Raw genomic sequence first — 13,200 nt, 5'->3', positions numbered from 1 at the left:
GTGATGCTTCTGGTCCATGGCTCACACCAGAGTAGCAAAGAGCCCACGCTCAGGATGGCTGGTGTTGGTCCACTCCCTTCAACACTCAGAAGGAGCCCTAGCTCCTGTGAGAAAAACGCCAAGCCCTCTGTGTTGCAAACTTCTTTCCCAGCCACAACCTCACGACACCCCCTGCACCCCAACTATGCTCCAGAAACACCCAATGACTGTCTATTCCGCAGGCTTCCCAAGCCCTGTACCACCTGTCTGCCCTTACAGCTGCTGGTTTCCTGCCTGAAATGCCCACTCCTTTAAGATTTTAGAAATTCCTACTCATCCTTCCTCCTTCCATCCCCAGAACCTGTTCTGCTTCTGCTACTTGCTACCTGTAGAGACTTAAGTGAGTAATTTCACCTCTATAAGCCTCGGTTCTCTCATCTGTAAAATGGAGATGGTAATAACATCCACCTCGCTGAGGCTTCTCTAAATATTTAATGAGACGGTACATGTAAATGTTTAACAAGATGCCTGAGACATACTAGGCAATCAAAATAAATAAATAAATAAATAAATAAATAAATAAAGAGGATGTTCGGCTGGCCAGTAGGGCCACAGATTTCCCGTCCTGCAACCATGGACCAATTTGCCCATCACCTTGCAGACAAGGCCCCAGGGCCGGTCAATGTAGCCGTGACCTCCTCAAAACCTCAACTGGCCACATTTTGGCCCTATGCCGAGGTTGAGCCGATTCTTCCAGCCCCTGCTGAGATTCCTACAGCTATTCGAAGCTTGTTAAAGAGAGTCCACGGTGCTCAAACTGGTAGCTGCAAACAGCTCACACTTGGGGAAGCTCTGCTGAATGGCTTGGTGGCCACTGAGTGCAGATGTGGTTTTACGTCGGCGAGATCACAGGCAAGTGGGGCATCACTGGCTGTGATGTGTGAAGACCAGTCATTAACATCTGTTTCATTTTGGTTTATTATTTGAATGTTCTTGGGCCATGAGTGACCAGAACGGTATTTGAATTTTTTAAAAAGAATATTATGATAAATAAATAAATAAACAAACAAACCATCCAACCTGAATGTCATCTTCTCTGTGTAAACTTCCTGGATTTTCTCATTTACCTGGACTGGGGGGGCTCCCACAATACTGCTCTGTTTGTACCTGCAGGACAGGACGGCGTCTTACCTCTCTCTGCTTTTCCGGGATCTATCACTGAGCCGAGCACGGAATGAGCCCCTCCCTCAGCAGGGGGCCTGGGGCAGCCACAGCCAGGAGCATTTGGGGTGTCTGAGCTATGTGTCTGAGGGGCCTTCTGTCACAGGCCCAGTGTGGCTAACTGGAAAACTCAGGGAAGCAGAGACTTTCCCGGATAACTGAGGCTCGCACACACAGGCGAAAGATGACTCTTTATTCTAAAATAGCTTATTCAGATTCTCCCAAACGTATTTCGTGCTTAAACAGAACACAGTGATCTTCATAGAACCTTCCCAAGGTGACCTGGGCACATCAAGAGGATGTTAATCCCTGTCCCAGGGATGGGGTGACTATGTACCTGGTTCGTCTGGGAGAGTTCGGTTTTGCACTCATTGCCGGGTGTTACTATTTGTGGCATTCCCTTTCATTCTCTTAGGGTCTCCAAGTTTGAACAGAGATGATCAGGTCACCCTAACAAGAACCAAAGTGATCATCCAAGGGTCCCCTAAGATAATTGTTGTGGGGTTTTTTAAATATGGCCTCAAAATTCTTTGACATTCCTCTCACTGAGAGATGGTATTCCTGTCCCCTTCCTTGAATCTCGGCAGCTTTAGGACACCTGGGCCAATGCCCGTAGCAGAAGGGGCCCCTGGGCAGTTTCCAGTCCTAGGCTTTAAGAAATTGGCAAATTCCACCTCCTGCCTCTTAGGATGCTCCCTCTAGGAACCCAGCCACCATGCTTCAAGGAAGCCCAAGACACGCTGTGGAAGGTGGGGTCCTGCAGAGGGGAAGCCAGAGCCAGAACCAACTGGCCAGCCAGGTGCATCAGTCATCTTGGAAGTCGATCCTTAGCCCCACTGGAGCTGTCCAGCTGATGCAGAGGGGAAAGCAGCTGTCCCTTCCAAACTCTGCTCAAGTTGCAGATGTGAGAGCAAACGAAATGATCGCTGTTGTTTTCAGTTACTCATCGAAGGGTATCTTTAGGTACCAGTGGATAATCAGAGCATTTGCCCCAAAAGAAAATGCTGCTGGAGCACTCAGACTTTGGACTTCTAGCATCTGTTAGAAATCAGTCACCTGCCTTCTCCTCAAGGTCAGACTGACACTGTCGTGCCCAGTAGAGCACGTGAGGAAAGATCACAAGTTTCCAAGACAGAATCTCTGGGTTTCGGTCTCTATGAAACCTCAAGAAACTTACTTGTCCTGTCTGAGCCTCAGTTTTCTTCTCTGTAAAATGGACATGGTAAGACCTAGGTCACCACGCTGCAATGATGAAGATAAAGCAGGGGTTGGGATTGGCAAGCCTTATTGGTAAGGGCCAGAGAGTGAATATCTGAGGTTTCGAGGGCCACACAGTTTCTGTCACAACTACTCAGTTCTGCCATTGCATCAGGAAAGCAAGCACAAACCCACCTATAAATGAGCTGGCATTGGCTGTGTTCCAATAAAACCTCCTTTACAAAAATAGGATTTGGCCGGCAGACCCCTGCCATAAAAGACTGGGGATGTTCCTGGCATAAATACTAGCTACCATCAGCATATTATTATTGCTGTTGATAATATTAAATACAACTGTCTTTAGGCAGAAAAGTTTGCCAGGGATTTCACCAGCCTGGAACCACAGGGTTCACCAAAAAGAGTTCACCCTGAGATAATTAGCAGTAGCAGGGTGAGTCACTCTAAGGGGGTGACATGGAGGAGTTTCATAAATGCTCTGTCATCTCCCTTCTGATCAGCCTTGACCAAGTCATCTTACCTCTTGAAACAAGGTAGTTCATCTGTATAATGAATGTGTGCATGGCAACCCTTCTGGAAAAATCGATATTTCAGATCAGAGCTAAGAAACGTTCTCCTGTGTTTGTCGTTTCTTTCAGATGACAGCCCCTCAGCAGGGACTTGGAGGAGTTCAGCCTTAGGGCAAAAAAAGGAAGTGGATAAGGGAGGAAGAGAGGGAGGGACGGGGCAGGGGGTCAACAGCTGGGAAACATGCCCCTGATAAATTTCCCCTCTCCTGGGTGCCCCATTCAATGATATGCTCGTTCAGTTCTGCCTGTTGCCTGCCGGTTCTGGGCCAGGTCCTGGGCTGGGGGCAGGGTAGCTAGCAGTGAACTAGACGCCCCTAATCCCGGCCCTCATGGATGGGGCCCACATCCAGTGAGGGGAAGAGACCATTAAGTAAGACATGGCAGAAACAGTGTCGTGCATTATGAAAGGGGAAGTGACGGGTGGGGACCACTCTTTGGGGGTTGGGGACCTAGCCCAGTTGGGGTCACAGGAGGTCTCCCCAAGGAAATGACATCTAAGTCAAGACCCAGAGAAATGAGTGGGGATTACTCACCATTCCCTGCCTTCCTTCTGTTCTTGAATTTACCCCTGTGCTTAGAGCTCTCCTCCTACCATCTGAACCAAATCTTCCCTTGCCTGCACTGCTTTTTGACACTTTTCTTTTTCCTCACTTAAACCTTTGCCTGAAGCGTCAATGCTCTTAAAATAAAAACCAGAAGCTCACTAGGCCTTGTGTGATGTGGCCCCTGACGCTACACCAAGCCTTGCTTCACTCTCCCACCAGTAACTCTGCTCTGGCCACCCTGGATTATTTTCCAGGCCTTCCTACCACAGGCCCTTGGCCTACGCTATTCCCTCCACCTAAAACACTTCTCCCTCCTCTGTTTACCTAGTTAACTCCTATCTAGCCTTCAGGGAGCAAATAACTCATTTCCTCAGGAAGACCTTCTCTGACCTCCCCAACTCATTAAGAGCCACTGCTTTTAAGCTTTCAAAGTCCCTCTCCTTAGCACTTATCACAGGTACAGTTTCCACAATCTAAGTGAACAAGCCCCATCGTCTCATCCATGTTGTTTATTGTTCCAGTCCAGCCCCAGGAACTGGCACACAGTGGAAACCTAGCTAGCATATGTATTTCAAGGAATACAATGTTGGATGCAACGCCCTAGTGCCATAGCATCTCTGCTTTCAAACTCCTGAGACTCTGAAACCCCACTGAGCCCATACCTGTTCTTCGGTTTGAGTTCATAGTAGCAGGTGTAGCAGCGTGAAGGAAAACTTTACCACAGAGTCAGGAGGGCGAAGTCAGAGCCCCATCTCTAACTGCCCTTTGGGTCTAAGGTTTCTCACCTGTGAAAGTGTGGAATAACAGCATCCTCTCCAACCATGTCTTGGACTTTCTGTGCATCATGAGGCCACTTCAAGGTTATATGCTGTGGAATGTATTATGGCCCAGCGTCCACCAGAGAATCCAGGAAGAGGCATCGCTCTGCCTGCTGGGCCCCACTGCCCTGTCCAAACTGCACTGGGGCTGGAAGGACAAGCTCTGGGAGAGACCCCAGGAAGAGGAGGGCGTCGGCAGCTGCCTGTGCCGCCCTGAGCCCCGCGGTATTGATCCCCAGTCTTGCAGAGGGAACATTTGCCTTTCTTCCCCTTCCAAATAATTAAAGTATAATATTTTATGGCCTGATAAAATTTACTGGGACCCTTGGCATGTAATTATAGTGCTTCTTTAAAGGAGACCCCATAAAAGATGCATGATTAGAAAGTTAAGGATCTGGATAGAATTACAACGATGTGACAAATAATTTACAAGTGATATTAACTGTCTAAGGGGGAAAAATTCCAATAACCTCTGATGAAGGCTAACAATTAAAATAATAAATTCCCCAAGAGCAAGGGTAAACCCTTCTTCTTGGTCAAAGGCTTACACTCCACGAGCCCAGGAAGAAGAATAGGCCTTCTTGTCAAAGTCAAGTCCTGGTCTCCCAAGGCATCTACTCTTTCCGTTTGTATGTATGTATGTGTGTGTGTGTGTGCACATAGGGACTTACTAGTTCAATCTTTTTAGTCATTTACCCACCCACCAATTTATCATTTTTTTATGTCTGGCCATTCTTTCATTCCACTATTAGTTCTATTCATCCTTCCTTACATTCATCTATTCACCCATCCCCCTATGTATCTATTTCCATCTGTTCACTTATCCTTTTATTAATTTATGTGTTTGTCTACCCAGTCACTTATTTTTATTTTTTCCCGCATTTATCCATTCATCTCTCCATGCCATCCACATGTACTTCTTACTTCTGCTAATCAGATTCTTTACTATGTTGTCAGGCAACACTGTAAAATACAACTGTAATATGAGCCACAAAAGTAATTTTAAATTTTCTGGTAGCCATATTAAAAAAATCAAAAAAGAAATATATAAAATCAACTTAAGTAATAATTTATTATTTAATAATTATTTTGTTACACCCTAGTATAAGCATTTTCATATATTTAATACCTTTATTTTAACATAAAATACAACTAAGTTAACAATTTTTACTAGTTTTCTTTAACTCACTCTAGCCAAAATATCATCATTTCCATATTAACCAGTATAGAAATATTAGCCAGTTATTTTGCATTCTGCTTTTCACCCCAAATCTTTAAAATTCAGTGTGCATTTTACACATGAAGTTCCGCTCAGTTGGACCAGCCACATTTCAAGCACTCAACAGCCACATGTGGCCTGTGGCTCCTACCATCTGGGACAGCCAGTTCTAGGTCTTCGCAGACGAATCAAAGAGAGCTTTCTCCCTTGAAGAGTTCCCACTCCGCCGCCACTCATGGTGGGAATCAGGGGAAGGGACTGGCCAGAGAACATGTGTGAATGACCCAAGGACCTGGGCAACAGTGTGGGGACCAACTGTGGGAGCAGGGGATGGACTAGACAGAGGAGGGCACGGGGGGAAACTGGGACAACTGTAATAGAATGGCAATAAAAAATGTTTTAAAAAAGGGAAAGAACACTGGTTGCTATGGCTCAGTGGATTGAGTGCTGGCCTGTGAACCAAAAAAGGGAAAGAAAAACACACAACCACGAGTGAGCTTAAAAAAAAAGCCAGGACAGGTAGAGTAGGGTGTGAACACTACAAAGCACGTTGGCTTTTCCCAGAAGCTTGAAGCACAGCTAGACTTTATTTTGACTGTGCTTTAAACTGTTTACCTGTAACTTCCAAAGTCACAGTCTTGGATTGCAAAGACAGGAAAGCTAATTTTGCAATTTACTAGTGTCCAGGAATATTATTTTGTCAATGAGAAGACACAACTTATAAACATGTTTGAAAATACAAATCATTCTTGCTGTTGGTTGCAAGTATTAAAACTGAGTCTGTAATGACAATGGTTGGTTATCAACATAGATAAATTTCATCCCAAACTATGAGTACCCAAACTCTTTTTCTTGGCTACTGCCATTGTGAGTAGCTGGAGGGAAACTATCGATGGGCTGGAATTTAGAAATTTATGCCAGCATTTAACTTATTTCAAAGGGAATCGAGAAATAAAATTTCTGATGGTACTAAAAACAAAGTTCCCACTCAGGAGAAGAAAGAGTAGAGTTGACAACCATGAAACTCAGTACATGCGTCTCGCATTTTTTCATTGATTCCTCACATTTAAGTCATAAGACACTCTCATTTTACACGTGGTGAATCAAAGACATAGAAAGAAGTGGTAGAAAGTTCTAGAATCAAATCAGTGGAGTATTCCAAAACACTGTGTGAAATGCTCAAACAGAGAGACGGCTGTCTAGGTCTGCTCTGGCCAGTGAGGAGTGGGAACCGGGCGCTGGGCCAGCCTGGGAGTAGGGAAGGAACCACACAGCAGAAAGGTCTTTCCAGACAAAGAAGACAAGTGGAAAGAAAGATTCACACTCCTTTGTGCCCAAGTAGGTCCCTGAGTTCTTCAATGATCTCTGGACAGACACCCAGGGTGTGAGAGAACATGTTTGGGAGAATAAAAGAATTCACACAGATCAAAACTAGCTGTTTGCACCAAAAAGTCATTGTCTCCTATCCATCATAATAAAGAGAGCAAGTATTCTATGGCCAGTTCACTGTAAGCTGCCCAAGCCTGAAGAGTTTGGTGACATTGTTGATGCTGGCAAGGCCCTGGTGACAAGAATGATGAGCTCACATCACCGAGCATTTACTCAATGTTTCAAGCACTTCACCTGCACTGTTTCCCTGACACCCTTATTTCAGAGGAAACTAAGGCACTTTCCCAGCTTCCTAAGTGCCATCTACCACGTGTTACTTGCGTAGGCCTACCCCCATCCCTGCCCAGTGAGCATTTAATTAGAAACTAGCTCAGCCAGACAGGACACAAGCTGAGGGATGGCCACTGGGGGTGTGAAGCCGAGGAACTCATAATGGCTTTTTCCAAATTCACATCCAGGGGAGAAGAGGAATCCTTCAGAGTTCCAGAGCTGCACTAGCCATCCACACACTGTAGAGTGGAGACAAAGACAGGGAGCTGTCACGTCTCTGTAGGGGTGGGGGACATGGTCAGGAAAAGGTGGTCACAGATGAGGTGACACTTGGGCATCATGAAGCTTCCTCTGTCTCCCCCAACAAAAGCAATCTCTGCCCTTCTACAAACTGGCCCTTTTGTCAGGTCCTCAGAGCACAGGGTCTGGCCCTGCCCTTTGGAAGAATTTCCGCTCCCTGCACCACCCACACTCCACCCCCACCACCTTCCCAGGGCAGCTGGCTCATTCTGTAATTCCCCTCCAAGCCCCAGGGAAGGCTTACACTCACTCAACATTGTAATGGATCAATGAAGAAATACAAACACTTGGATTGCTGAGAATGTATATATTTGTTTAAAAACGCCTGTCTTTCTCAGGCACAGACAAAACACTGCCAGCTTAACACCTCCCAGAGATGTACCGTGGGAATGATTTCAAGGTCTCCCCTGTCAGGAGCAATATCGATCAGAGGGGCTTCCCAGTGGCCTCTGCTCAGGAACGGAAGAGACCTCCGCCGAGGAGTGAAAGTGGTGGTGGTGATGGCGTCGGGGGGACATGGAGCCAAAGACAGGTAGAGACAGAGTGATAAAGGAGAGAGGGAGAGAAAGCCAAAGGAACTAAGGAAACAGGAGGGAGAACAAAAAAAGGCAAAGGCTGAGAGAAAGTGATAGACTTACAGTCAGGAGGATGAAGAAAACAGAGACAGAGAGAAATGGGGCCACACTCAGACGAAGTCAGCCGAGCACCAAAATATGGATGAAAACCAAGTGATCAGTGAAATGGAGAGAGAAAGAGAACAGAAATAGAAAAGAAGGAGGAGTAAGAGGAGCAGGGTGAGATGTCTAGAGCTCACCCAGCACCCAGCACTTAGCACCCAGCACCCAGCACCTGCCTCAGCCCTTTGCTCAGCTATTTCTTCTGCCTGGGAGGCTCTTTGCCCACTTCTTGCTTGGCTCCTACCCATTGTTCTCCACCACAAAAGCACCCCCAGTTGATTTCCTTTATAGAACTTTTTATCTTTTCTTTATTCACTTATTATCCATTTCCAGGGTCACCATTGCCCTGACATATCCCCAGTGACTAGAACAGTGCCTGGCATAGAGTGATTAATAATTGAGGAAGAAATGGATGGATGGATGGATGGATGGATGAACAAATGAATGACAGTAAAGGTGAAATCATTCCCAGGAAGTCCACTCTAGCTACTCAAGTTACTCAGGTGGTAAGAGCATGATTTTGTGGTAGGGTTGGGTGTTGAATGAGAACACATGACTTCTAAACAGCTGGGCAAAGTCAGAGTCCATCTGTGATAGAGACTGGAGTGGGAGTGGAGTGCGGATCCTGCCTCTGATGCCAACAGGACGTCAGCCAGACCCAAGAGGATCCAAGGGAGAGGGTGGCTGGGAATCTGAGTATTTTCCATGCTGCTTTATGGGCCCCTCTGGAGTTCCTTCCAGACAGAAATGGTTCCATCCAGGACTTGGCTTGGTCTAATTGTCCTATGGGAAAAAGCATATGAAGAGCGCACACTTCTCAGGCAAAGTTCCTAACTTGTTAAGGTTCCCATCAGTACCATAAGGACTAAGGCAGCCTCCCTCACATGCAGGGCTCTTTGCTGCTACGGTAAGTGCTCTCCGGAGCCATTGATCAAGACCAACCTCTGCTGATGCTGAACAGCACTCGGGGGAAAGTCCCAGTCCAGATCGGAGCGTTCTGGCCTTCCGGAAGTCCCTGGTGAAGGCCAGTCAGCTTCCTGGAGCCAGATAAGAGATCATTATGTGTATTTGTATCTTGAGGCTGGCATGGAAGTTGTCCTTGGGGAATCACTGGGCTAACCTGGCTGCAGGAGACACAGGGACTGGGCAGCCTAGGGGGAAGGACTCTGGGCATGAAATCCCAAAGTCAGGGGACTTCTCCAGGTCACCTATAGGGTGACTCAGGAAGAGTGACTGGGTCCAACAAGAGCATCAGAGGCAATCCACAGCTCCCCACCACCACAACTCTCTGCTGTTGACCTTTCTGTCCTCACCCACACTTACACAAATGTAACATAGCTGTTGCATAGAGCAAATTCAGGTTCACATGCTGCTTTCCAGGTAATAATAGTATGATAAACACCTTGTATGTTTCTACGAGACCTTTATCATGGGCAGTGCTGACTTTACATGGACGACCATGATTTGACTTACCATTGCCTTATGGGTCCTTCACGGGTTACCCAGGATTTTGCTGTTATAGATACCGATGCAATAAACATTTTTGCTTATACCTCTTCCTGTCTTCAAGATTAGTTTCTCAGGATAAATATCAGGGTGCAACAATATATTGTCATATTGTCCCCCAAATTTGTAATTTGAATGGTCACAAGTTCTCTCTGTGTGTATGATTCCTTCAACCAGGTCCCACCAGCACTGAGCACTGATAAGACTTTTTTTTCCTTAGGTGGTTGGTGTAACATTTTCATTCCCTTGGACAGAATTAAGTTTAACCATTTCTCAAGATGCTTGTTCACCAATTACATTACTTTATATGTGAATTTTGGCATATAGATTTGTTCAGCTCATCTACCCAACCCTTTTCTGCATGTGTCAATTTGGGTGTAAATCACCACCTCTGAAGAATGAGGAGTGATACACTCAGGGGAAGGAGTTATAGGTCATGGGCAGGACTCAAACTTGGAGCCAGGTCCTCCCAATGGCATAGGGACAGCCACGCTTTCCCCAGCCAGACATAGACTGGGCCAGACTGGAGGTTAATGATATTAAGGTGCTCTGTGCCCCTGGCACTGTGCTCAGCATTTCCCATACCTATTTCACTTAATCCTTACAACAATACCAAAAGAAGACCTTAGAATCTCCTTCTACAGATGAAACTGAGAGAAGTCAAGTGATTGACCCAATACCAACCAGACCAGTCAGGATTCGAACTCAGATCTATGGGTCAGTAAAGCCTATGATATAACCATTGCACTAGCCTATGGATGAAAAACATGATCAAAAGGATCTTTAAAAATAATTGATGGACTTCATACCATCTGTATTAGCCAAGAGTCTCAAGAGAAACAGAACCAAAGGGATGTATAGAGATATATATACATAAGAGATTTGTTATAGGAATTGGTTCACATGATTATGGAGGCCAGGAAGCCCACGATCGGCCATCTGCAAGCTGGAGAACCAGAAAAGCTGCTGGTGGGGTTCAGTCTGAGTCCAAAGACCTGAGAAGTCCCAGTCTGAGTTGGAAAGCCCAAGAACTGGAAGCTCCGAGGTCTGAGGGCAGGGAAGATGGGTGTCCCAGCTCAAGTGAAGAGAGCAAGTTCACCCTTGCACCCCCTTTTGGTTGTATCCAGGCCCTCCGCAGGCTGCATGATGCCCACCCATATTGGTGAAGGTGAACTTCTTAATTCAGTCTACTGATTCAAATGCTAATCTCTTCCAGAGACACCCTCAGACACACCCAGAAATAGTGTTGTACCAGCTCCCTGGCAGACCCTTCTAAGCCCAGTCAAGTTGACACATAAAATTAACCCTTAAACATTATCTCTATCCTAAAAGACCACACAGTCCCCTGAAAAGACAAATAAAAAGTGTCACAGAGCCAGGCGGCATGTGTCAGCAAAAGCACTTGTGATTAGGGAGCAATGGGGGCATAGTCATAACCCCTGGCTGTAGAGCTAAGGAAGGCTTCCTGGAGGAGGTGACACCCCATGGGTTATTGAAGCATGAACGAGAACTTGCCTCGTGGATGAGAGTCAGGTTGCAGAGTGGAAGGAGGGCTGAGAGCTGGGGCTCACAGAGAATGTGTGCCCTCAGGTTAAAAGTGCTTATGGGTAGGTTTTGGAATCAGACAGGCCCAGTTTTAAACCCTGCCTCTTCTTGCTTGCTATGTGGTTAGACAGTCATTTCACGTTCCAAGCCTCATTATGCCCATCTGCAAATGAAGATAATGTTTCACCAGCTGTTGAGGGGATTAAGAGCACAGGAAAGTAAAGTGCTCAGTCCATACCTGGAAGACAAGTGCTCAGAAATAGTACCTATTGCTCTTGCTGCCATCACTTCTCTTACCTGACCTTCCCCTTCTACCAGTAAACCTGAGAGTGTGATCCATGAGAAATGACCCCCAAGGACATGTACCTGTGAGCACTCACCTTTCTGGCCAAACAAAGCCACCAGAGCACAGTGAGAGGCTGGTTTCCAATCCCACTTCAGCCGCTTACTGGCTTGGATCTAAGACTTTGAACGAGGCACTTACTCCCGTTGAAGCTCAGTTTCCTCATCTGTAATGGGGGCAGCAAGCCCTGCCTTATAAGTTATCATGATGCATGCTTGCAGTGCTCGGGACATCATGTGCACTCAATGTTTGATAGAAGCCCCCACACCCCCCACCTGCTTCTGCTCACCACACAGGCACTGACTGCTGTGGTTCTGAAGTGCACGTCCATGGCTGAGGTCATCTACAGCAACAGCAGCCTCATCTGGGAACTCAGCCTCCAGGGCACCCAGCCTGGCAGGGCCTATGGGCAGTAGCTTCTGCCCCGGAGCCTAATTTCTCCACATCCTCCCCCAGCTATTGCGGGAAGAAGCATGACTCACTGAGGGAAGAGCATTGGCATCATCTCCCCCGCCGCACGGGGCCAGCCAGCAGGCTTGTGGTTAAAGGACCTGCCTGGGTTGCAAAACAAGCCAGTTTGCTGTGTTCCGGCATCACGTGACTCGGGTGGGCACTGGGGATGGCCTCTTCTTCCCTCGCCCACTGACTCACCGCACACCCGCTGGCAATCACATGGGCTCCCTAGGCCTCAGTTCCCCCTAAATGTGCCTAGATGCTGGGCTTGCTTACTGAATTGGAAGAACTACTTCCTGTTTTCCTTTTTCTTTTTTACTGCAAAAATGTATAAATATATTCCCATTCTGAAAAAAATGCGAAGACTATTTTTATAATATAGATTTATAATACAGGATATACAGAAAAATAGAATGGGAAAGTAATCTTCTGTAACAGTAAATCCGGTTATTATCCGTGGTGTCTTCAAAGGTCTTATCTTATTGTTTTAATTGATGTTGATGCTACATAAGAAATACATACATAAATGCATTCTTCTTTTTTAAAATATTAGAATTTTACTGAGGATACAAGAGTTCCCTGACAGATGTCACCTTCAGTCCTGGCCCCTGTCCAGAGGCAAACCCTATTATCAGCTAAGTATTCCTCTTTCATATCTCTGTTCTTTGTATGGTATGTGTATATTACATAGAAGCTCATAAGAAGGCGGCAGGGGGTGGGGGGGCCAGGGGGAGGGTGAGGAGCATTCCCAGACTTTTTTCAGACTATATGCATCTTTCTACAATTTGCTATTTTTCACCCGTCACAATGTCCCAGAGATTGTCCACTTTGTTAAACGGAGGCTCCACTTATTTCTTTTAATAACTACTTAGCATTTCATAGTAAGCATGTGCCATCATTTGTAACAGTTGCCAAGTAGTGGACTTTTAAGTTGGCTCCACTTTTTCAGTTTATCAACAATATTAGCAAACACCCGCCTACACTCTTTTGCACACATGCAGGTGGTTATCGAAGGTTAATGCCACACGGGATTTGACGTGGCCTCTGGGGGCTAGAGGCTGTGCCAGCCTATCCATACAGTATACACAGACAGGCACAGACAGAGACTCACAGGCAAAGGCAGGCATGGTGGGTCTGAATGAGAAATAGGA

The 13,200-nt window shown here is 46.3% G+C and overlaps 1 long non-coding RNA gene and 1 pseudogene across 1 annotated transcript; one reads left to right on the top strand and one right to left on the bottom strand.

The window, feature by feature from the left end:
- The first annotated feature begins 612 nt into the window (after nt 1-612).
- On the top strand, nt 613-923 carry LOC112303740 (ATP synthase subunit g, mitochondrial pseudogene; annotated as a pseudogene).
- A 6,962-nt stretch (nt 924-7,885) lies between these two features.
- Nucleotides 7,886-12,090, bottom strand: LOC123479664 (uncharacterized). Its single transcript, XR_006655350.2, has 4 exons — nt 11,886-12,090; nt 11,634-11,762; nt 9,145-9,239; nt 7,886-8,985 (listed from the first exon to the last, which is right to left on the bottom strand). It is a non-coding gene; the product is annotated as an uncharacterized lncRNA (long non-coding RNA).
- Between the last annotated feature and the right edge of the window lie 1,110 nt (nt 12,091-13,200).

This window comes from Desmodus rotundus, chromosome 6 (assembly GCF_022682495.2).
Source record: "Desmodus rotundus isolate HL8 chromosome 6, HLdesRot8A.1, whole genome shotgun sequence".
NCBI lineage: Eukaryota > Metazoa > Chordata > Mammalia > Chiroptera > Phyllostomidae > Desmodus > Desmodus rotundus.
This window is presented reverse-complemented; position numbering and strand designations above follow the sequence as displayed.